The following is a 26,896-nucleotide window of genomic DNA, read 5'->3' as shown; positions in this document are numbered from 1 at the left end:
CCTGTGGGCTGCCATTGCTGATCCCCTTCTGATAATTCTAGTTGCTTAAATACATAAACCCAGGACAGTTCTGCAGATCAAGAAAGACTGTAGTCCAATTTCAGTTGCTGTGTCTGTTCTGGGTCAGCAATTTAAAAAAGTATTGAAGTCAAGGCAGACTAGGAAATCTGCAATTTGATTAGCCTGTCTACTTTTGGGGGGGGCGGATCTCCTGACTTCCAGTCTCACAAAACAGGAAGGGAAAGAAAATCTCTTAACTACCTATTTGTATTGCAGTTCTACAGGCAAATCCCCGAATCTTCGAGTGACCAGCAATCTGATTAGGATTGGTAACCCAGACCAGTGCTGGAAATTTAAAGCTGAATTGCAGGAATTCAGCTACTTTGCAAAAAGTGCAGGCACACCGTGAATTAAGTCCAATTAGGTGCATGTCACCTTCACGACTTGGCTCTATTACTTATATGTGACAAGCTTATTGCACTCCCTTCCAGATGTGAGAAGAGAGATACACACATAGCAGCTATGCCAGCCCTTCTCCTCTGCTGCACGTTTACAGAAGCCTTTGTATTTTGTGAATTAGGTAATATAATGCAAAGGCTTCTGTGAATGGGCAGAAAGAGCTTAGGCCACAGTAAGCAGTGTCGAGCTGTACAGTAGAAGTTATCTTCCTGGAGCATAATAAACCTGTCAGATGTGAATAAAAATAAAGATAAGTCTATGAGGCAGCAGGCACCTCATTAGACTTAACTCATGGTATGCCTGCAGTTTTTAAAAGTAGCTGAATTTCTGAAATTCAACTTTAAAGTTGAACTAAAGCCCTGTTGTCAGTCTTGCACAGTTGTGCAGGCTCCTCTCCTGTATTGAATGTACTTACTTTGAACTCACCGCACACTGTGAGCTTCTCAACAAAATCAGCCTCTCTTCCTGGCTGGAGGACTTGGAGCATTATTTAGCGCTTTCCTCCCCTCCAGCCTGACTGTCCCTGGCTCACCCTCTCCATTGATTATATTTCAGTTATTCCATTTATGAAGGCACAGCTTCACAAATTAGACATTGCCAAAGGCCACACCTTTCAGATATTTATTTGTAAAAAACTTTGAAAACCATTTATCATTTTCCTTCCATTTCACAATTATGAGCCACTTTGTGTTGGTCAACCACATCAAATCCCAATAAAATACCTTTACGTTTTTGGTTGTAACATGACAAATTGTGGAAAATCTCAAGGGGTATGAGTACTTTTTTAAGGCACTGTACCTAACTTCTTAACACAAGCCAGCCCACTGCCAGCATCAGGGCTGAGGGATCTTGAGGAGCAGTAGTGAGGCAGCTTGCTGTTTTGTTTTCAGGAAGCTATGTATAGCACCCTGCCAATCCCTCCCACTAGCCATGATCGGCCTACATTACATAGAGATGCACAGAGACCCAGTAATAACATCTTTAATTTAAAAATATGGTTTGTAATGAAAACAGAAAGGTTTTATTTAAAACAGAAGTTTGGCAATAAAAAAAAAAAAAATCATACTCACCTAGATGGTTGCAGCACCTATCCCAGCTGCAGTTCTCCACCATCTCCAAGAACCGAGCGATCAAACACCGCTAACCGCTCAGCTTTTGGTCTTCAGCCTGCAGAGAGCTGACTGTCAGTCCCGGCTCTCTGCTCTGCCCTTCCAGCGCTCACTGGAGTGCTGGGCTGTGGAGGGGGCAGAACCAGCTGGCTCAGGCTCTCAATGGATTGTGGAGTGGCTGAGCCAACTGCTAGTCCAGGTTACTGGGCGGATCCCAACCATATGGTCAAGATATTTTCAGAGTCTGGACCAGGTCTGCGACTTTAGCCAACAGCTGCTCACAGGAGTGCAGAACTAAATGTACTCTTGTGACCCACAGGAGAAGTGTGGGCAAAAAAGCTCTGGCCATACTTCTCCTTTAAACGTTTTATTAGCATATTGATGAGAGGAAGAGGAATCAACTAGGGAAGGCAAAATATAAGCAGTTTAACCAGTTGCCGCCCGGCCTATTGGCAAATGATGGCCGGGCTAACACTTCATCCCTCCGGGAGGGAGCCATACGATGTCCTTCCCGGACAACGCCTTGTGAGTGCCCGCAGGGCTGCACTGTGGTGGGATCTGTCGCCGGACGTGTGGTGGGATCTGTCGGAAACGGCCGATGACAGATCTGTGTACTGGCTCCGTTGCCAGTACCATGTGACCTGCTGTGACCAATCACAGCAGGTCACATGACAGTTGTATACAATGGATGGCTTCCTTTCATGCCATCCATTGTATACAAGTGTGTCTAATTGTGAATGGTCACAGTAATCACATACACAGGCTGGGCCAATCACAGCCCATCTGTGTCATGTGATTAGCCGTGGTCAATCACAGCTAATCACAACAACAAAAAAATTGAATGAATCAATTTCATTTGGTTAAATACTTGCTTATAGCAAATAAATTCTTTGCTATTACCAATCAAATTGTGTAAAAAAAAAAAACCTGATCACTTCCAGAAAGTAGTACAATGTTACTAAGGTAACATTATACTACTTTGGTCATATTGCAATGTGAAAAAATAAATCTTAAAAAAGAGAAAAAAATAAAAAAAATTAAAATTGAAAAAAATTATAATTTTTTTTCATACTGTCACCAGTGTCCCTAATCACCGCCACACCAGTTATATGATGACGCTGTACTGCACTGGTGACAGCATGTAAAAAAAATCGTGAAAATAATTTTTTTTAATTTCTTCATTTTCCAAAAAATTATGACAAACAAATTACAACTTCAAAAAACTCGCCATGCCTCTTATGAAATACAGCGGACTGTCTACTTTGCAAAAAGGGTTAATATGGGGTATATCTGTACTGTTCTGACATTTTTGGTCCTCAAGAAATTAGATTGGTGGTCAGTACTTCAGAACTGAATAATTTTCAGATATATACCATAGTTTGTGAACTCTATAACTTTCCTACAGACTAAATATTAAATACTGATTTGGGTTATTTTCACCAAAGAAATGTAGCAGAATACACTTTGGCCTCAATTTATGAAGAACAATTATTTATTTTCAGAAACAAAGAAAAACTTTTTTTTTTTTAACATTTTCTGTCTTTTTTGTTAATTTAGTAAAAAATAAAAACCCCAGTGGTGATTAAATACCACCAAAAGAAAGCTCTAGTTGTGTGAACAAAATGATAAAATTTTAGTTTGGGTACAGTGTTGCATGACCGCGCAATTGTCATTCAAAGTGTGAGAGCGCTGAAACCTTAAAATTGGCCTGGGCAGGAAGGGGGGAAAAGTGCCCGGTGGTTAAGCTTAAGCTTTATCTTTAATATTAGGTTCCGTGATCTGCTGATTGTTAAATGAATAACTCATATCTATGTAACACTTTAATTGTTGTTGGAAGACCATATAATGGAGATAATTAAAAGACAATTTCACATTTTCTTAAAAAAAAATGTATAAAAAAAATAAAAAACTGATACACAAGGATTTTTTTTTTTTTTTTAAATATTGTCTTTTCATTCTAATTTGCAGCTACTGTAATTTTCTTAAACTGGCAACAAAAATTAAAATGTCACTCCCTTGCTATATGGAAACTGAAGGTGTTCTATACACCACCACTGTACAAAATGCCCCCAGATTAATGCCCCCTCTAATTTCTAGCTTCTGCGATTGGCTCACTCAAATTCTACACATAAGGAAAGGCCAGCACTCCAGTGTAAAGTATAAAGCTGGCCATACACTAGTAAAATTTGGTTCGTAAATTCAAAGGAACAGGATGGACATTTTTTCGCTAACAAATTTATTTCTAAGAGTGTATGTGTTTTTTGTTCGGGAAATTACAATCATTCAAAAAATTTAATGTTCAAAGCAAACAAAATATTAAGGTACTTTTGAACAATATTGGTCCAGTTGCACAAAGTTTTTTCATATGAATGTTTGTTTGAAAATCTACTATATACCCAGCTTAACTCTTTTACTGCATACCAGAAATCCCCAGTGTTCCAATCAACAATGTTCAACAATGTTGATTGCAGCACTGTGCAGGGGGAGTGTTGGACCGTTGAGGATCTGGAACACTACTTTGTGAAAAGCAGTATAGTATGTAAACATTCCTATTAGACTTTATTTATCCACCTGAGCAGGTCTGCTAACATTTGCATATAGTTCCGTTATATCACTTTGGAAAATCTCTTGGGCTTAAGTAGATAATTGTCCAGTAGTCTACAATGACTGTTACCATCAACATAAGCATGTTCACTTTGCAAAGTGAATTTCCCTTAGCTTAGAAAATGAGATGAAGTCAACCAATTATATGTGAGCAAAAACAATATTTTCTTTTTCTTGCACATGATTGGGTATACTTTTGCAAAGTGAATGTTATTTTTGCTTCACCTCATTCACTGTGCTACATGAAAATTAACTTTGCAAAGTAAACATGCTCTATTCTCATAGTAAATCTGGTTATATACAAGAAGAGTTTTTGAATAATTTGTTTGATTTTCTAATTGTTAGTGGGGTCAAAACAATGATTAATTTCAACTGTAGTGATGAGAAAATTCAAAGGAGCAGGGTGAAAATTCTAGGAACTGGGAGCACCACCAGGTGTGCACTGGATAGAAAAAATTGAACATTGGCTTTAACTAAGGTGAGAAGCTACTTTTTTTCCTAAGGACTAAAATGTGATGACCTGCAGCAGCCAGCGACCACTGGGAGCCTACATCTGGTGTCGGAGGTAATGCACCTGCAGCGGAATACAGTTGTTTTTAATACACTGATGATTTTTTTTCATGAACAAATGAGATTCTCACAGTGTATGTGGTTTTCATTTCAGGAAATCAAAGCAAAATTGAATATTAAAAGCAAGAGAAATGTTGAAATGCTTTTGAATGGCATTCTTGAATTGGCAATATGGCAAATCTAGTGACAAGATGTTTTGTACGAACACTTGCTGGAAAGTCTACCAGTGTATGACCAGCTTTAATCAACCTTAGTCTTCACTCCTTTCCTTCAAAGGAGTCTCAATAGGAAATTGCAATGGGAAGAAAAAAAAACAAAATCTGTGTGTAGAAAACCACTTGTTGAAAATCAAACCAAGAAAACAACAGCTGCATGCTTATAGTGGTCAGTAACCACGTGGAGAATGGGCAAGTCTCTGACCTTCTTGCTCATGAGATGGAAATGCCTTTGTTTATGTCTATCATCCAATACAACTCACCACTCAGCTCAGGATCGAGTTACAATCTAAAGCTTGCGAGGCAATAAAAAGACACTGAGGGTCCAAACACGTACACAAATGAGGGAGTGAAATATCTGCCAGGAATAACATAGGAAAATGTGTTAAAGGTTAATGCCTAATGCTGCATGTGTTTACAATTGTTTACAGAAGGCTAAGATACAGCCACGTCCACAGAATGCAGAAACACAATACTTCTCAGAGTCCAAACCAGCGATTGACGTTGTGCTTGGTACAAACCGTTGGAGGAAAGGTGTGCACAATCATCGAGACAATGAAATCAGTTTCTGGGAATATTTGGATCAGTCTGATCTTTGTCAGGAAAATGTCAAATTATGCATAATTGTTCCCAATGGTTTTTGCTAAATCCTGACACTGAATGTTTCCCCTGGTGAACACAACCTGTACCAAAAAAAACCTGAATCGGTTATTTTTTGGCATCAGGAAGTCAATGCAGGTAGCTTTTGGCACAGTGCTGTCAGCACTTACTTTTACCTGGAATGTCACAGCTGCCGTAAACTAGTGTGGCATCTGGCCTTGGCCAATCAGTGCAAAGTTTTCCTCCTAACCATGGCCAGTCAGTAGAGCCTTCTCCTTCAAAATGCTACATTTCATAGATTTTAAAATTTTAATGATATTGTCTGCAAAACCTACCAACCAAAAGTCCCATACACCCCAGCCAAATATCATTTGAAATCAGCTGTTACAGTAGAAACCAGCCAACGGCCCGTGTGTACAGCTACTTCTCCAACAGAAGCCAATCTCATGACCGGCTTCTGCCAAGCAAGCATGCTGGAAAACCAGTAGCCGATCACCGTTTGATCAGCGCATGCAGCTAATGGCTGCGAGTGTTGACCGATGTGCAGGGGCGGACTGACAACTCATGGGGCCCCGGGGCAATAGGGGATCATGGGGCCCCCTGTGTCCTTGCCCAAACTCAAAAAAGCCTATGAAAAAGGTACCAGGGGCATCTCATGGGGCCCCCTACTGACCCCGGGCCCTCGGGCAGTGCCAGAGTTTCCAAATGGTCAGTCCGCCCCTGCCGATGTGTTCTGGTGGGGGTTGCAAATAGCACAGTGGGGGACATTCAGCCACTGGGTTGAATGAAAAAAGAATTAATGTGTGTACCAGGCTTTCAGCTTACTTTGTGGTCGCTGGGACGATACTGGGGCTGCTACTGGTCTAAAAAACAAAAAAGGTGCAGCAATATTTTAGTCAAGCCATGCCTCTGAATCCAAAAAGATTGACCCAAGAAAATAGCTATCGGCACAACTGATTTCTATTGCAAGGTGGTGGGAGTTCTTTAAAGAACAGAAGAAAGAATGGCTGCAATCTATATATTAACGCAACAGCCAACAGCTTGTGAAAAAAAAATGAGGCATCAGAAAAGGTAGGAGGAGAACAGGACCTCCAGAAAATAAACAGGGGATAACAGTTTCAAAGGCTGCAGACACAGACATCGCATTGTTCGAGCCAATTATCAGCGGAAAATAATAACAGCAGATGGATTGAGAGTCAGTGACTTTTCATATGCACTTCAACAGATGATGAAATGCGAGCTCGGTCTGGAAAAAAAATATAGGCAAAAACATCTTTCAGCGAGAGCCTGCATTCTACAGATGGGGACCTTCGAAAGCAGCCGATTATTGTCTTAAACTGTAGTCTTAATGGAGTAATTCAAGGACCCTTTGCTTATGAGCACAGGGACAAAATTAATAGAAGGCTCTGCTGTCAAAAATAAAAAAAAAAGTAATGAAGTAGGGACAGTTTCTCTCCGTGTGAGAAACAAGCGCGTGTTTTGAGTCATTTCGTATAAAACCTGCCTGGTACAGATGAAATATGCAAAACAACAAAAAGAGAATTACTCATAAAAGCAGCCTTTATTTTTGCATTGCAATACGAAACTTTGAACTTAAGAGTATGTGCGCACTTAAGAGGTAGTGTGGTTATTGTGTGACTGCTAATTAGTTTTCCTGCTACTAAAGCTCGCAACACACCTTACTACGATCTTAGTTTCATATTTTCCAGCTGTCCCTGTTTAGAAGACCATTCCTCATCTCAAATATTAAACGCTTCTGTACATCTTTTCTTGTAAAACTGAGCAGTGAAAAAATAATTAGAATTACCACCCAACCCCTCCCTGCAGCTACTGAAGAATATATTGCTGTTTTTATAGAGGATGATCTGACCCAGTATTTCTCAAATGGGGTGCCATTTCAGTTTTCCCAGGGTGCCGAGCATGGGACCCAGTTTGTCCTGGACTCAGCATGAGCTGCCACGATGGTGGTTGGCTGGCTACCAATACCTTATCAACAAATGAAGTTCTAGTGCTGTATGTATGGTGTCATTTGTTACAATGGTGTTGGTTGTCAGCCCGCCTCTTGCTTCTCGGCCTTTTGGCTAAGATCAAGTGTAGTATCTGTTCTTATCAGTGTCCAGTGGGGGTGCTCCCGACCATTCTAGCTTTGCGGGGATGGTTGTTGTATAGTACCCTCACTGGTATGATGGGGGTCCGGAAGGCTGGACCGGAGGGACAGAAACCAGGGGGCGCCACGATACGCTCTGGGACCTTGGGAGTAATTCCTCTGGGAAAGCTGGAAAGACCCAGTACCTCCTGATTTGGACGGATCTACCTTGGTCTGGCCTGGGGCTGGGGACGCAAAAAGTCCGCAAACTCAGTGCCCCCTGGGGAAGACGCTCTCAGGGGTGTCACTAGTAACACTTGGGTGTGGGACCCCACGGTGTGAAGATGACACATGGTCACTGTTTTTCACTTCTTTTTGCACAGCGCCCTAAGGACCAGGTCTTTTGGCTAAGTCCGGGGCAATTTTTGCTACAGGCCTCAGGGCCTGGTCTGTGCACTATTAGGCACGGTACCACTTTTTTATTTTTTATTTATTTAATTTAACCACTCCCACGTTTTGTCACTTTTTCTGTTCTTATGTGTGTGTTTTTCACGGATGGAGGGTGTGGGTCCTCGGGCCTTACCTGAAGTCTAGGGGGAGGATGTGTGGCCCTACGGTTCCTTCCTCCCCTGATCCCTAGGGGGTTTTCTCTTCGGGAGAACCCCCTTGCCTAGTACTGGATGTCCGGCTTCGGCTGGGCATAAGGAACGGTGGTCCACCAGGCCTTTTGGCCAGGAGGACCAAATGGGAACCTTGTCCCTGTCAGGAGCTTCGTGCCCCGGGGGATCGGGTGAACGGTCCAACCCTTCCAGGGGTAGGACAAACACACCCCTAAGTGCACTTTTTCGTGTGGTGTTTTGCACTTGCACATTTTTTGTGAACACTTACGGGTTTTTTTCGTTATAGCTGCACGTTTGCGGACTTAAAAAAAAAAAAAAAAAAAAGTTGGTTGTCAGCCCGCCTGCACCATTACATCTCATGACACTAATCCAGGGTAGGAGCCATGCAGGGCTGCCCTGAGCAATCAGGATTGGAAGATGTTTGGCTCCTCCAGACCTGCCCTCTACCATGTTTTGGGAGCCAAAAGGTAGGGAGGGCTCTGGTTTAAAAAGGGGACTAGATTGGGGGAGCTGTAATTGGCAGGATCCCTAATGTGATGAGAAGACTCAGTGATGGGGGAAATCTGATGTGATGGGCAGACTCTGACATTAGAGGATGACTCTGATGTGATGGGAGGACCTCTGATGTAATGGAGGGACTTCTGATGTAAAAGGGGGCATTTGGTGTAAACGTAAAGTATTAAACCCAAAACCATACTGTAATATATTACAGCTTACCAATCATTAGATGTAGTGGCTGTATTAGTTTTCTTTATTTAGTCCCCCCCCTCCCATTTTCACCTGGTGATCTGGAAAGTAACACACCTCATGTAGTAGAGTCCCTCCACTCTGGATGAAGGAGCACAAGGGGTAGATTTGGACAGCAGCATTGTCAGTCTGTGGGGAGGGGAGTGTTAGATATACTAGCAGATTTAAATACAGTAACAAATTGAAGCTGACCTCCAGCTAATACTTTACAATCAGTTACAGAAAACTGTTTTTTTCCTTTTGGGATACAAGTTTTGCATAAATAAATAAAAGCTGATCTGTAACTGCAAGAAAGCATATTCTGTTGAAAAACAACAGAATTACTGGCCAGATCACCTGGTTAAGATAGAAGAAAGAAAACCTTAAAAAAGAAAATGAATGCAGCCATCACATCTAAAAATTGGTAAGTGCAGTATAATAAATATTTGCTTTTTGGTTTAATACTGCTTTAAAGTGTTTGCAAAGGCTGAAGTTTTTTTCTACCTTAATGCATTCTCTGCATTAGGGTAAAAACCTTCTATTGTCAGCCCCAACCCCCAAATACTTACCCGAGTCCGATCTTGATCCACTGCTGTGCCTGAGAGCTACAGTGTTGATCTCTCATTCCCTCCTCACTGGACTCAGTGGGAGCAGTAAAAGCCATTGGTTCCTGCTGCTATAAATCGAGGCAGAAGGGGATTGGGCCATGTCAATGGACACACAGAGAGTGGTTTGGGATGAAACCCACAAGTGTTCCACAAAAGAAAGCAGCTTTCTATGGTGGCACGTGGAGAAGAGAAGGAGCCCAGAGCGCCGAGGAGGGATCCAAGAAGAGGAAGGTTTGAGGCTTCTTTGTGCAAAACTATTGCACAGAGCAGGCAAGTATATTATGTTAATAATTTTAGGTTTAATTATGTTACAACTGCACAGAATTAGGTAAGTTATGTCGGTATGTAATATTACTTTCATGGACCTATTCTGAGTAAAGTTTCAATGCTGTGGAGGGACCAGACAAGGTCCGCAAAGCTACCATGAACACTTGAAAGTGAAGCTTGAAATTGTTAACCAATGTGGCAGCAGGGATTTCATCATTATTACAAATAGTTTACCCAAGGTCACCATGTAGCAAAGGCAACTCACTCCAACTACACTTACACTGTTCTGCATACATTTGTCCCTAACAATTCTGGTGTTTAAAGCAGTTTTAAAAAATGTCCCCCCTGCAAGTTAATGGCAAAGTGTGCTAGCATGCATAGCACACTAGTATATTATGAAAGACATACCTGTGAAATGTATTCCTCCAGCGGCGTGCTGTTACTGCTGACAGGACTTCCATCCGTGTTTGCGGGCTCAGGCTGTTTAAATAGAAGTCACTCCCACACCTATGAATGGGAACCATGGCTGTGGCACAACACTCTGAATGGACGGTACACGTGACAGTCCTGTCCAGCACATTGTGCATGCACCAGTGACATCACTGGCTGCCACAGAAGTCAATATTTCCAAACGTGCATGTTTAGGAGATATAATTACTGTACCTACAGGAAGGGCTGCCAATAGGGGGGTACCACCGGTCCTCCTGTAGGGTGCCCAGACACACAGTGGGGCCTGGACAGCAGGGGGATCAGTGCCGCGCGGGGGGGGGAAATTGCAGGACGATGCCCGTTTGGTTCTGCGCAGTGGCTGAAAGCTCGATTCTCCCCCTCCCGCATGCTTTCAGCTGCTGGAGGGAGAGACACAGACACAGAGCATCAATCTTTAATTGTCCCCCCCCCCCGCCCCACTGCACTGATCCCCCTTCCCTGTGCTGCCCACATACGATTCCCCACTTTGTGTCCTGGCTCCCAATCACTTTCCTGTAGCGCTGGCGGCTTGGATGGATGAAGAGTGGGAGAAGGGGCCAGTAAATATGTCTTTTACCAGCTCCTTCCTTTTCTGAATTAGACACAGTGAGTAATTGGTACCAATCGCTCCTGTGTCTATTCATAACTGTAGCATAGTAAACGGAGTTTACTATACTTCAGTTTATGAATAAACAGGAGCCTCTCTCTCCTGTTCATTCAAATTCAGACACCTGAGGCTACAAAGAAAGGTATTGAAGAATCTATACCCTCAATTCCTTATACTGACTTAAAGATGACATGTCAGGGGTCTGTTTAGACCCCTGATATTTCACTCAAGACCCCCCCGCCCAAAAGTGTTGTAAGGGAAAAAAATTGTAAAAATCTAACCATAACAAATTTTAAAAAATAATTTTTAAGAATTGTAAAAAAAAATATTAAAATATTGGAATATTGGAAAATATAATTTTTAAAAAACTCTAAAAAATACTAAAAAAAAAAAGGATTAACTGATTCACATGGTTTCTTTGGCCCATACAGTGTAAACAAGCAGTTTGTGCAGCTGGAGTTTTCTGTTACTCTATGAGGATACAGTGGCTATATGAACACAGCCGCAAGTCCCAATATGATAAGTGTGCAGGTGTGGGTGAGTGGCCCTGAAAGCACACTGTCCGTGTTTGGAGCCACACACCTGCATCCACACGCCTGTCAAATTAGGACCTGCTGCTGTGTTTGTACAGCTGCTGCCTCCCCATAGCATAACATAGGCTGCCTGCACACAGTAATAGACACATTAAAAAAATACCACTGATTCACACTGCACAGGTCTCTGTATCTATGTGAATGAGCCCCATGACCTCATTTACACACATAATATTGTTTATTAACTCAATACAATTTTATCTTTTAGATTTAGGAGGAATTTTGCAAGATTTGTTATGTTTGTGTCCGCTAATAATGATTTCCGTGTATTATCACTGAAATTATAATTTTGATATTTTTCAAAATGGGGGGGGTAATTTGCAGTCTCCATCAGAAGTCTGCGTGATGGGATGACAACACAGGAGCACATGGACAGAGTGTTGTCACCCAATACCAAGAGTTGCCTTAACAAGGATGAATGCAAAAATATGAACATAACATTATATTACAATTAAAAAAGCTTATATCGGACTTTAGAGATTGAGTTTGCATGCGCTTTAAGCTGCCCCACTGAAGTGAATGATAGACACATAAAAATACCAGATTCATGCAGTTTTGTGTGCCTTCAAATGCAATAAATTCAATTAAATGGTATTTATACGTTTTAATCCCTTTTGGGCTCAACTCTAGGTTACAGAGCTCTTAGAGGGCAGGAGACCTGGTTTTATCTGCTGCAGTTAGTTACCCTTTATAGGTCTTGTCCCTCACTAGTCTGACTGGACAGTGAAACAGAAAACACCAGATTCATGAGCTCATCTCTCTGTCACTTTGCTCTCTCCTCCCATCAGCATGGTCCTTGTTAGCACATGGGCACTGCAGCACAGTTGACTGTCTCCTTGTACTGCTGCTCCCTCTGCCTATCTGAGCTCTGCTGTACAGGGGACTATAGGAGCCTGTCACAGGTCAAATTTAGGTACGTACATAGCCTGCATTACAAGAATACATATAATGATATGTTACTCAATACAAAGTTACATTAATGTTTGCCTTTTATGTCTGCACGGAGCTCAACTTTAATGGCTGATGCAGACTTTAGCCCTATGGTTCAAAATGTACTTGTTTATGATATATCAGCACTAGTGTACATTTCAAAAATGCTTCATTACAGGAATAGAAGAAATCGCATTCTGGGAAATAAAAATTAGTTGCCATAAAAACAAAATAACATCATTTGCAAATATAAATGTGGGTGACTAGCAATCAGCAATATAGTCAACAAGCAACAAAACCACCTACCTTAACACAGATATCTCCCACTCGTATTCAATACCACAGACACAGAGCTTTCGATCTAATGAATCAGGTGTTAATCAGTGTCAGAATTTCTGAGTTTGCTCGGAAAATGTACAAAATAATACAGATAAGATAAAAATACATAGAGTATATGACCGAAAACAAAAAAATGCATATATGTTTAACTACAAATAATGTACGCATCTGGGAACTGCATTTACTACCAGAGTGCTACAAAATAAAAAAGCCCTAATTGCAGGAAAAGTATGCAAAGGGCCAATTTATATGCTGTCCTATAGTTTTTTTTCTTCTTAAAGAGAAACTTCTTTTCGATTTCCGAAGAAGATGTGACGAATCATAAAAGAGAACAAAGAATCGAAAAAAACTATATGTAAAAAATAAAAACTACCGTATATCTACGTGTGCACAGATATAGTTATAGATAAGGTTTTAAGGCTGCATTGATTTAACAACAGGGTTTTGAGGATACAAGTGTGCATCACACTAAAGTGTATACCCATTCATTTTTTTATGGTTCAATAGATTTTTACTGAACTTTATAATAACAAAACATAGGATGTAAATGGTCTTGGAGTAATCAATGACATGCTTCTGAAACACCCATACACAAAATCATTTTTTTTAAATTAGTATTAAACCCTTGGGGTTTGACACACTGAACATAATAAAATAACATTCCCCAGTAAACCATTTATTAAAATTCTTTCCCCAACACTTTCAGTTTACAAGTTTCAATGCTGCTGGCTCCTGCTCTCTCAGTACTGCTTCCCTGAACCGCTGGTCTTCATAAGAAATAGTTAACAGTGGACAGTGCAGTCCATCCGGAGGCATTCTTTTAGTTTGGAGAAGGGAGGGAGGAGCAGTGACGTACCTTGCCATCCTAGGCTACGTGACTGTGTGTTTCTATTGACACACAGTGTAGAGAGAGACAACTCTAATCCCTGCATGCAAAGGTGGCTCCACAGGATGCTGCAAGAGAAAGGAGTCACGCTGGGGGATAGCTCATACTAGATGCAGTTCAGTGTGCTTTTTTCTGCATCAAAAATGTATGCATAGTGTTTTCCAAGTATTCCAATGGCCCTGGTTCACACTAGTGCAGTCATTTCCAAAAAATAGAACATACTGCATTTTTTCTGCACAGAACCATACTGGAACATGGTAAACTGCATCAAAACTGCACCGGAACTGCGTGTGGTGTGAACTGTAAGCAAAAACGTATCCGGAATGAATGCATCTGGAGTGCATTTTTGTAGTGTGAACTGGCTCTAAAACTGGAAACCTGCAGTAGCAGTCATGGAACCTGCTTAAACAGGAACACAGGATTAAAAGATAAGAAAGCTGCATACTCAGTAAGTGAATAAATCAGCTGCTGAAAGTGCTGATCGTTTAACCAGTTGCCCACCGCCCTATAGCAGAAATACTGCTACAGGGTGGCAGTATATATACCGGTATATATGATTTGCATTTCCAGGTAGGGGGCGCTCATGTCCCCTACCTGCGCCGCCATTGGAGGCTATGGATGTCAATCACCAGGTCCCGGCCAGAGATTCTCCGCTGGCTCCTGGCAATCACTGAGTAACACTGACAGGGGAGAGACCTGTATGTAAACAACACAGGTCTGTCAAATCTAGTGTTCAATGGCAAATGCCAAACAAGCTCTATGGTGCAGGGCAGTGAGCACAGGGCCCACTAGAGGATATCGGGCCCTCAGGCCACCCTCGTGATGTCGGTTTCTGATTGCTTGGTCAGAGACATTCACACCAGTGACCTCCTGGAGGTCATTTTGTAGGGCTCTGGCAGTGCTTATCCTGTTCCTCCTTGCACAAAGGAGCAGATACCGGTCCTGCTGATGGGTTAAGGACCTTCTACAGCCCTGTCCAGTTCTCCTAGAGTAACTGTCTGTCTCTTAAACTCTCCTCCAGGCTCTTGAGACTTCTGCTGGGAGACATAGCAAACCTTCTGGCAATGGCACATATTGATGTGCCATCTTGGAGGAGTTGGGTTGCCTGTGCAACCTCTGTAGGGTTCAGGTATCCCCTCATGTTACCAGCAGTGACACTAACCCTAGCCAAATGCAAAACTAGTGAAAAACAGTCAGAGTAGATAGGTAGGGAAAAAAATGTCAGTGGCCCCCACCTGTAAAACCATTCCTGTTTTGGGGTTGTCTCATTGTAGCACATCTAGTGCACCTGTTGTTAATTTCATTAAGACCAAAGCAGCTGAAACTGATTAACAACCGCCTCTGCTACTTAACTGACCAGATCAGTATACCAGGAGTTTAAATGACTTGATGCTATACTCTGATTAAAAAGTGTTCCTTTAATATTTTTGAGCTGTGTATATATACACTATATTTGGGACACGCCTCCAAATAATTTCTAATCACTTCCATGGCCACAGGTGTATAAAATCATCACCTAGGCATGCAGACTGCTTCTACAAACATTTGTGAAAGAATGTATCACTCTCAGGAGCTCAGTGAATTCAAGCGTGGAACCGTGACATGTTGCCACCAGTGCAATAGGTCCATACATGAAATTTCCTTGCTACTAAATATTTCACGGTCAACTGTTAGTGGTATTATAACAAAGTCAAAGCAACTGAGAACAACAGCAACTTGGCCACAAAGTGATAGGCCACGTAAAATGAGAGAGAGGGGTTAGCGCATGGTGAAGAGCACAGTGAGCAATAGTCGCCAACTGTCTGCAGAGTCAATAGCTAAAGACCTCCACACTTCGTGTGTCCTTCAGATTAACACAACAACAGTGCATAGAGAGCTTCATGGAATAGGTTTCCATGGCCGAGCAGCTGCATCCAAGCCTTACATCACCAAGTGCACTGTACAGCGTCGGATGCAGTTGTATAAAGCATGCCGCCACTGGACTCTAGAGCAGTGGAGATGTGTTCTCTGGAGTGATGAATCACGCTTCTCTGTCTGGCAATCTGATGGACATTTCTGGGTTTGGCGGTTGCCAGGAGAATGGTATTTGCCTGACAGCATTGTGCAAAGTGTAAAGTTTGGTGGATTATGGTGTGGGGTTGTTTATCTGGGGTTGGGCTTGGCCCCTTGGTTCCAGTGAAGGGAACGCTTAAGGTGTCAGTATGCTAAGACATTTTGGACAATTTCATGCTCCCAACTTTGTGGGAACAGTTTGGGGAAGGGCTCTTTCTGTTCCAACATGACTGCCCACCAGTGCACAAAGAAAGGTTCATAAAGACAAGGATGAGCAAGTTTGGGGTGGAGGAACTTGACGGACCTGCACAGAGTCCTGACCTCAACCCAATAGAACACCTTTGTGATGAATTAGAGCAGAGACTGTGAGCCAGGCCTTCTAGTCTGGCATCAGTGCCTGACCTCACAAATGAGCTTCTAGAAGAATTGGCAAACATTCCCATAGACACACTCCTAAACCCTGTGGACAGCCTTCCCGGAACAATTGAAGCTGTTATAGCTGCAAAGGGTGGGCCAACTCAATATTGAACCTATGGACTAAGACTGGGATGCCAAATAAAGTTCATGTGACTCTAAAGGCAGGCGTCCCAATACGTTTTGGCAATATATATATATATATATATATATATATATATATATACACACACACACTGCACATTTGTGAGGTCAGGCACTGATGTCAGAGGAGAAGGCCTGACTTGCAGTCTTTGCTCAAATTCATCCCAAAGGTGTCCTTTCGGGTTGAGGCCAGGACTCTGTGCAGGCCAGTCAAGTTCCTCTACCTCAAACTTGCTCCTTAATGTCTTTATGGGTGTTGTGTTAGAATTTGCCAAGACCCATGCTGAAAAAGAAGACAATTACTGGGACTCTGTACTCTGAAGTGACGAGACCAAGATAAATGTTTTTGGAACTGATGGCTTCAAAGCTGTATGGCATTGCAAAGGTGAGGACTACAAAGAAAAATGCATGGTGACTACAGTGAAACATGGTGGTGGCAGTGTCCTTCTGGGGGAGCTGCATTTCTTTGATGGTATCATGAATTCACAGATGTATTGCTCTATATTGAAAGAGAAAATGCTACCATCAATCCATGCCCTTGGTCGCCATGTACTTTTCCAACATGACAATGATCCAAAACACACATCTAAGGCCACTGTTGCATTTCTGAAGAAAAAAAGGGTGAAAGTGATTCAGTGGCCAAGAATGTCTCCTTACTTGAACCCAATCAAACACATATGGGGAATTCTGAAGAGACAAGTTGAGAATCACTGTCTATCCAGCATCCAGGCTTTAAAAGAGGTAGTTCTTAAAGAATGGAAAAAGATAGATGTTGCAATATGTTGCCAACTTGTTCATTCGATGCCTAGAAGACTTGGTGCTGTCATTAAAAATCATGGAGGTCATACAAAATACTAGATGTTCATAGTTTTTGTTGTGGGGTGTAGTCATTTTTGCATCAACTAATTTGGGTAAAACTGAAGATTTTGTAATCTAAATTATATTATTAACCTTACTTTCATGTAATTAGCTAAACAAATGTTCTATAAAACTCAGTTTTGTCAAAATTTTGGAAATTGTTCTTGTGTTCACTGAGATATTGATCAAAATCATACTTTTCAAAAGGGGTGTACTCATTTATGCTGAGCACGGTTTGTGTGTGTATGTATATATATATATATATATATATATATATATATATATATATATATATAGGCTAATGCAATGAACAAGGCAGAAAGGTTACCAAACAGAACAGGCATGCTTCAGTAACCATCTGTTACTTCTCATTCGTAAGTTCCCCCTGCCTCATCCCCACCCCAGACACGGTCCTCCACAAGTGCCACAAAACCCAACAACTATCACATTCATTTCCTGCCGGGGAGATTTCAAAACAACTAGCAGTACGCAGAAAAGAAAGTTTTTACGCAGTATGTTATATTTAATAGCTGAAATTATGAAAAGAAAAAAGAAACTGTATATGCATGGTGGTAGCCTGAGTCATTACCTTGTACCTTAATTTTGCTGGGAATGATTTAAAAACCACAAACAGTCATGCCTGTGGTACTTGGCTTATACCAACATGTGCCAATTTCCAGCACTGATACAGATAACAGTTTTTACCACTGGGTTTATGTTATAAATTAGAGAACAATGACCAATGTACTATAAGAAAGAAAGTAAGAAAGAACGAACGAACGAACGAAAGAAAAAGGAAAGAAAGAAAAAGAAAGAAAGAAAAAGAAAGAAAGACTCCAATTGGATTCATTAGCTACTGAATCTTGTACACCATCATTGCTGTTTGTGATAAGTTTGGTCAAGCAGAAAAATCCCAAGTGTAGGTAAATTATGCTATTTAAAGGATAAGTGCACCTTCATGTTCTATCTGCCATAATTCTTTTTGTCCTCATCACGACAATATATTCCAACACAGACTACAGATCAGCCAATACCTTGGTGCAGATGTGGCTACCCAACACCAGGCTCCATTCGTTATTTCCCAAGCCACTGTACATATGTGCCTTTTTGGGAATAGACATCAATGTCTAACGTGCAGGGCCCTCTGACTCCTCCTGTATTGAATTGTACTGTCTGCCCTCATATTGTAAAGCGCTGCACAAACTGTTGGTGCTATATAAATGCTGTACAATAAAAATAATAATATTATAGAGTCTGCCTCTCTCTGTAGGCCTTCAGGAAGGAAGGTGGTATTGATGTACCCCAGATCCTATTGTCATCTGTATTCCCTATGTATGAGATTCATCATTTCTGACCCGTGATGACATCATGACGTGTGGTGGGGCTGGAAATACCTTGTGGACTTACCCTCCCAGTCTTTCCCTCTCTCCCATCCCCTTGACTTTACCTTTCTCATCTTCAAAGCTCTCTATCAGATTTTCTTTTTTGCATTCTTAATCCTTTCTTTTTCAAAGGCTTGGTTTCAATCAAAACACCACCTAACCTCTAGCTCCTGATAGGCTCAGGAAACCTATTATGTTGGACAATGTATCACTAACCCTACACATGATGCAACACTAATTTTGTTTCTCATGCTCAAGCAGAAACTCCCACATGCTTCCACTACACTCAGCATGGCAGTCGTGCACACCAATCTAATATGTTGTGTACCCCCGGGTAAGTTGTGGTTAATATGTCTTTCTGGTTTCATATTTCTTAGCGCTGTTTCTTACCGAGTATCCGAGTTTCTTACCGGCAGTTACCGAGTATCTTTTTAAATGTGGTGTATTTAGTGCTGTGATGTCAACCATCTTTCTAGACTTTTGAATATTGTAAATTCTTGAAAACCCTTCAAAATATCAAAACAGATTTTCAGCATCTAAAGCTGACCCTACACCAGTAAATTATGTTGAAAACTTTAATTTTTATAACATTTATTTATCTAATGGTTAGTGGCGATCATATCAACATTTTTTTTTACCATAGTGTTGAGAAATTTCAAAAGAGCAGAATGAAAATTTAATCTACAACAAAAGAAATTCTAGCTGTGAATTTGGTTTTCGTTTGGGAAAAATTGGACATATTGTAATGAAACCTGATTAATAAATCTGGGATTCCATTCAAATAGCAGGTGTGGACAAAATTAAAAGGCCTTTCAAAACGAAAGTTGCTGTCTCAATGATGGCAAGAAAGAATGTTCTGATAAACATCCCCATATGAGCATTTGAATGAAAATCTAGCCATGTAAGGCCGGCTTAAGCAAAGCACTACTCTTTCCAATAAAGGCACTGCAGCCCGCAGCAGTAGAAACTGCTAGTTTGTCACAATTTAAAATAAACCCACTCTAGTGGTTGGTAGCTTTCAAAAGAATGAACATATTCTTCTTTAAAATAATTCAAAATTGTGAAGTCTACTCAGAAACAGGTGGTCTTTAAACCGTGAACCAGAAGTCTTTTTTCCTACAGGCTTCCTTTTATGTACCAATGCTTGCCATGTACCACCCATGGTGAGTACCTGTGCCTTCAGTGGTACCCGCCTTGTGCTTTGAGAAACTAATTTCTAATATATAAATAAAACACAACTGCAAAGGAAAAAAATGCAAATCCTGTCACAACCAGGGCATTTTCCTTCTAATAGGTATTCTTACAAATCACGCTTTTTTTATTTTGTAAAATGCAAACACCTGTCTCCCTAGTAATTTATTAATACCAAGCCTCTTTGACCCTCCAGTAATGCACCCACGGGGACCAGTAACTTCATCACAGCAACACATAACTTGAAGGCTTTATAACAACAAACACTGTTCCCCGCTGTTCCTCACACCTTCCCAAAAAGGCTCTGAGAAAGTGCTGGCTCTTCCCACAAGCGTCTCCATGTTCTGTAGATACAGCCGAAGTAAATACTACTTTAAGTTCATATTGTTCTTAATTCCTTCACGTATGTGCCTATGTGACCATAATAAATTATATAGCAATTTTTTTTTACTTTTTCAGCTACCAAGCAAAGCCCCTGAGCATTGTGTCACTGCTTCCTTGTTAAGGAAACCTTTAAATAATTTCCAGGTCTGGGGTAACCCTTGCTGAAATGATTGTACCCACAGTTCATGGTACATTAGCATGATCAATAAGTTGCACAAAGGTTTAAATTGAAGTTTAGTAAAAAATAAACTCCCTGCAGCTTTATTCACAATACTTGAATAATAAAATATGTCCCACATAGTGTAGCAGCTGGATTTTGTAGAAATCCCCACTGCAGAGATGCCCCGTCCTCCCCCTCTCACTGAACTTCTGGTGTTGCAAGGGTTCACAGCATCAGATAGAACAGCAGTACAGATTGTCTGATGGGGACACGCCCCTCCTTCCTCCTCCATTGAGAAAAGTTATTTCACTGAATACACCGCTTGTAACACAATCTGCGAATGGGGAAGAGAATCCTGTTACTGATGAGACTCTTCCCTATTCAGAGATCCTGTTACATGCAGTGTAATCAAAGAAAGATCTTTTCTCAATGGAGGAGGAAGGAATGGACATGACCCTGTTGGGCCATCTGTACTGCTGTTCTGCCTTAAGAACTGAGGCTTTTATGCACTGCAGCACCAGACATTTAGGGACAGGGTAAGGACATGCATCCCTTCACATAAAATCTGTCTAGGATCCAGCTGTCTGTACAATGTGGGACATATTTGATATGGACTAAAGCTGTAGGGTTTTTTATTTTGTTAGCTAAACTTGCGCTTTAAATAGGTTAATAAAGTGGTTTACCTAGTAAATTTAACACAAGGAGCAGATCATTTATTTTAACACCCCCACCCCAGCTCTATACAATATAATAAGTATGTGTAATAATTTTGAAATCAATAATTGTGGTGTCTTCTAGCGGTCAGTGTAGAAAGGACCACTTGCATTGGTTGTTAGTGGAAAGTTATTGGTGGTCTGTGTAGGTAGGAGATCAATTCCCAATTGCTCATTGCTCAAGGAACCCTAACAAGTTCATGAATAACTCTAAGGTTCCAGGGAATTCTGGTCGCAAAAGTCTGAGTTAGAAAGTACAGATCTTTACTAGCCCTAAAAAGAGGGACATTTGAAAAGGAAAGAAAGAAGGATAGGGGTGTTTTTCCAAAAGAGAGACAATCCAACCAAAAGAGGGACAGTTAGCTTTACAAATGAGTGTAGGTTGTCATGCTTCCTATGAAGGTAAGAATTGCTAGGGTTCCCCAGAAGAGCATGTACACAATGTACCATTAAGAATATTTAATGGAAGTCTACTGTTTGCAACAGTGGCCAATCATGCTTGACAACAGCTGACAATGACAAGGTGAGGGGAAAGACCAAGGGGGGTGGTTGGTGTGCTTGGGGGGGGAGTTGCAGGATAGATTTCACAAAAAGGCACAGCAAGACAAAGACTTGATATTCAGATGAGTTTTGAGTGGGTACATTCCCTTAAAGATGTTGCAGAAACTAGCCTGGCATATCCTATGACTCATATAAGATGGGTACAATCAAATCTAAGGCAGTGGGGAATGAGAAATCCTATTTTAAAATCAAACATGAAAATTCAGCCTGGGTTCACACCCCGGAGATTTTAGCCACTTTTCTAGAAGTGCTTCAATGCACAAAATGTCAATTTGCATTGTAGTCTATAGTGCTTGTTCTCACCTGCGTGTCATGTCATTTGAGGCTTGAAAAAAGTACATGAGCTTCTTTGCAGCAGTCATGTGTTTTTAGTTTCTATAGACTTTATTGGGGGTACAATTTCTTGCCTTTCCTTATCCAGGTAAATAGCTTTCCACTGGCTAAAATAAAAACTCAAACCTGAAAAAAGGCATGTACAAACACTGAAAAAAATGCTTGAAGAAGCTCAAGCTCAAGAGTGAACGTAGCCTTAGGGCCAGTTCACACTACATGCATTTCAGTGTGCTTTTTTCTGCATCAAGAAAGCACAGAATGTAGGTTATATGGTTGTCAATGTCATAGTTCACATCAATGCTTGCAGTTCCAGTGCGTTCCAGTTGCAGAGAAAAAGTAGAACATGTTGCATTTTTTCTGCACAGAACTGTACTGGAATGTGGTAAAATGCATCTGAAACACACTGGAATGCACATGTCCCTATTTAAATTGAAAAAATTTACTGGAATGCATAAAAATGCACTGGAACGTGCCAAAAATGCATAAAAAATGCACATGCAGAAATAAAGTGGACCTGTCAAACTGAGACATGGGGGGTGCCACTGCAGCTTAGGATTATAAAGAAAAGCTTCACATTTCTTGCTTTGCGACACAGTGAGTGACTCACCTGGAGCAAGCAGGCAGAATGGGAATTTGGACACCTAATGCATGCTTGTTTCAGGTCAGTAACTTATTTTCAATCCTGGCACTTATCTTTTGCATTTGGCAGCTCTTCCATAGTCTTTTACTGTTGTCCTTTAATTTCTGAATGGCCCCAAGCCTGAAAAATGTAACATGTCCCGGATCTCAACATTGGCAACTATTGATTTTAGAGAGGGAGGTTGCAGAGCACAGAATCACATGACTAGAGGCTGCTGAGTTGCCCAGGAATGCAGTGCCAATCTGATGAATCTGGTTTCAGTAGACTACAAAACTTATGAAAAATGGACTTTAAGACATAAAAGGTGCCAGGAGTTGCGTTTGCCAAATCGGTATTTCAAAGGGCAATCTGCAGAACTCTCATCCTTATCCTTGCTTTAATACTATTAAAAAGGCAAACTATTTTTTATATAGTGTGGAATTGTTTGGGTTTTATTGCTGCCTGTGTCCTAGCTGTGGAGATTCAAAATACAAAAATTTTCCAGTAGTCACCTGAACAGGGGAGAGATCTTCCAGTGCACCATCTACCTATACACCCTATGTCTATACGTGGCAAAACACCAGTAGGATGTTTCAAAATCTTCATTTTTGGAATGTTCAATTTTCCAGCAATTAGTGGGGTCAAATTAGCATTTACTTTTAACCATACCGATGACAAAATTCTAAAGAGCAGGTTGGATTTTTTTGATCAAACAAAATAATGTGAATGTGGCTTTTTATTTAGGAAAAAATTTACATATTGTAACAAAACCTGTTTTAAATGTTTGGGATTCCATTCAAAAAAAGCAGGTCTGAACCAAATTTTAAGGGATTTCAAATGAAATAAGCTGACTCAATGATGGCACAAGAATGTTCTGATGAACAATTTTTCTGCAGTTCCGTACAAAAATGTATCCACAAATGACCAGCTTAAGAGAGGATTTCCCCTAACTTTGGAGAGATTTCTTCTTACTTCCTGTTGTGTCCCCCAGACAGGAAGTAAAATCTTTCCAATTTTGCTTTTAATTTTTAAGATGTAGGGCAATATTTTAGGGTTTAAGCTAAGTACTAAGTATTTAGGAAGGGGGATGACTAGTGGTAGGGACACTTTGTCTAATATTTAACTGAATTTTCACATGTTTGATGTTAAGGACTAAAACACAAGCATGCATAGATAATAATGATAGCTTTGGCTCTTCCATCTGTAAAAACTAATAGCAGGTTGGCATTTCATATTGACAGATCCTTTAAGTATGATTTATTTTCTTCCTGAAAACCACTGGTACACGGACTGATTTTGTTCATTGTATGTAGATTCATTTTAGCTTCCAACTTGCTGGAATATCTTTTGGACTAGCATGGCCTTCATCCCATCTAAGTACTTATTATCACTAGCAATCATTCCTTCATTGTTCTCAGTGTTCCTAACTGCACAGCATCAGTCCAATATGGGAATATTTAGCATGTTTCATAACTCTTATCCTGGAGTTGTTTCTGCAGAACCCGTTGTCCACCTGGCCCTTCTCAAGGCCTCACAAACAAAGCATCAATCCAGGCAGGCCCCATCCCTGCAGGTCTGTGTGGAAGTCAGGGAGACAGTGTTTATTTAGAAGGGCTTATTGATGGTGGGAAAATAAGACGTTGCTGGTTCTGGTACCTGCATTACATACACACCAATAACTGTTCAGGTTTATTTTATTATTATATAGCCCCCTATTTAGTTTCAATTCTAACTTGTGTTGTTCTCATTAAATGTTATTAATTTTAGCTATACAATTTTAAGATGTACTGTATGCAAAACTTTTTTCTTTTTTTTAGGGTTTGGATAGAGGGGCGATATCCCATCAGGTTTTATTGCTGCCTGTGTGATTGCCTGCCTGGGAGATCCAACCTTTCCATCACCTTGATGATCACTGTCACCGAAACTGAAATGAGGAAAAATCCAAAAACTGAGTTGTCACCCAGAACAGGACTAGACAGGAAAACTTCCAATGAGGACATTCATTCTGGATTCAACTGTTTAAGAAGGAATTTTGGGAAAAGGGGGTGTAGGGAAATCTGCCCAATGGGACTGCAGATGGCAAAAAAAAAACCTGATAGGTTTTGAACATTCCCTACTCTATCCAGAATGAAAAAGTCTTAGATTCAGATAAGCTTCAAACATCTAAAATGCACATCAAAACACATGTACAGGAAATGTGGAAAGTTGTAAAGTAAAACACATATTCTTGTGATCTGCTCATCTTTGTTGTGCTTACAAAGCATTAAAAAAGGGAGACATCACTTTTCAGATCCTGTGGTTGTACAGATCCCATGTCAAAGCTCCACTCCTTGACTACTCTCAGGACCATCTTTTCTCAGACTTGTTAACACTGCAGAACACTTGAACTTCTATACTTTAACTATAGCTAACATTACAATAACACAATGGTCAGTGGGAAGAAGAATGATTAAATTTGTGGTCATTGGCAATAACCTCCCCCCATACAACTAGCTAAAAAGATCACTTATATCAATGGTTACTTACAGTATCTGAGAAACAGAAATTGTTCATTGCTCAAAGATCCCCTAGGAATCTTTGGAGGAATCCTGGTTGAGAAAGGCTGCTTTGAATGAGAGAAACACAATGGTCAAATAGCTTTTTCCCTAGAGTAAGCACACTTAAAGTGACAAAAAAAAAAGTTCCAAGTATGTATTCTTAACTCAGGAGAGTACATTCCATTGCTCTCTGCCTTCTCCACATCTCCTGTTTCCTTTTTTTTTATTATTTTACTATTGTGATCCAACTTACTGTTAAACAGTTGCTAAGTTTGTTCTCCATGCTTCCACTGTATGTAGAAACAAAGTCACCTGCTCTTGTTTGCTCCCGAAAAAGACTATGAGATGTGTAGTTTTCATAGAGCAGTGCAGATGACCACAACTAATGTGCACTGCTTGTTTCATAGAAACTGAAGTAAGAGGGAAATGAAGAGGTTTGGGAGCTCACAGAGGACAATACCAAGAGACAGAAAAACACAGAAAAAAACAATTTCGTGAAAAATTTATTACAGGGCCATTAAGTAGTGGATGTGCATGAGTTATGTTTGCAGAAAAAGGATATTGTTTAATTTCACTTTAAGTATTTCCCCCATTCTCATCTATCAAAGCACAAGAAGGGCACTCCCAATAGAAGTCTGATTTCAAATTTCAGCTTTTCTGTGAAGTGTGTATATTCAGGTAATCCTAATAAAAACAAAATCATTTTGGACCCAGTAAAGGGTGTGAAGATATACATTACATCATGAAAAACTCACCACTGGAGCCTCTGATAGCCATAAGAAGGTGGAAGTTTCACCCAACCAGTGTTTACATAAATTTTTAAATTTGTCTGGAGCTGTGCTAAATAACAACAACTGCATGTCTGAGTCTCTGAGGATGGGTGGAGAAGGTGTTTATGTTGACACAGTTCAGGCATGTGTCAGGAGGAGAAGTCATGCTCAGTAACAGTAGTCTCAGATTTCAGAGAAAAGAGGCTATATTGCATGGGGAACATGGGGCTGGTTGCACAGAAAGAGTTGCCCTTTGAACCATATACATTGTAAACAATGGCTTACTGGGAGATGACTCAACAAATAAAAGCACAAAACAAGCTAAGGATGAGTGACCTGCTAAGAAGCCAGACCCGATGGAATGTGTCAAGAGTCCGGTGCCATACAAAAGCCCCTCTGTCTGCATGATTACTAACGTTGTCACTGGGGGTCACAGTTGGATCACAGCTAAGTAGCTGACTAATGTTGAAGAATATAAAGCTCTGAATGAAGAGAGGCATGCTTTATTAAAGGAAAAAGAAATATTCTTTTACGCTATTTAATCATCCTTTTAATTGCATCAAGATTGCCTACATTCAGAACTCCTGTTTGGATCACGATCAATTTTTCTTAAGTAAAACTAAGGCTTCCCATTAAAAAAAAATGTGTTCTGCAGTACCGAATTATAAATATGACTGTACTCACAGTTGTCTCTTAGCCCACCTGTAAATTTCTTCAAATACCTGTTGATCCTACTAGTGAAGTGCAACTAATGTAGATATCTGTAATACTGTGGCAACAATGTTGCTCTGCTTCTGAATTTAGCTCAGAGTTGCCACTGTCATGTTGGCTATGCCTGCTTGCAGCCACTTGCACTCCACACCTAGGTTCAAACTGGAAGAGGGATGAGCAGCATAAGGAACAAATCAGTTGTGCTGTAGTGCTCCTGTGCTAACAAGTGGCACCCTAATAAGTGGAGAAAACAGAGTAGCAGAGAGATTAACTTACCAGCCTGTTACTTCTCCTTTCACTGATTAGTCACAAGCTTGATGGGTGAGGGACAAGACCATGTTATATTACCTAATTGCACTGGAGGAAAATCAGGTTTCTCG

The 26,896-nt window shown here is 40.7% G+C and overlaps 1 protein-coding gene and 1 pseudogene across 10 annotated transcripts in view; one reads left to right on the top strand and one right to left on the bottom strand.

Annotated features, from left to right (window-relative positions):
• Positions 1-26,896, bottom strand: part of FOXP1 (forkhead box P1) — a 1,001,617-nt gene that overhangs the window by 603,293 nt on the left and 371,428 nt on the right. The gene's annotated exons all lie outside the window — the stretch shown is intronic.
• On the top strand, positions 7,619-7,734 carry LOC149467068 (U2 spliceosomal RNA; annotated as a pseudogene).

Source organism: Staurois parvus, unplaced genomic scaffold, assembly GCF_062004578.1.
Source record: "Staurois parvus isolate SC_StPar_1 unplaced genomic scaffold, SC_StPar_1.0 ptg000124l, whole genome shotgun sequence".
Classification (NCBI taxonomy): Eukaryota; Metazoa; Chordata; class Amphibia; order Anura; family Ranidae; genus Staurois; species Staurois parvus.
Note: the sequence above shows the minus strand (reverse complement) of the source record. Positions and strands in the feature narration are given on the sequence as shown.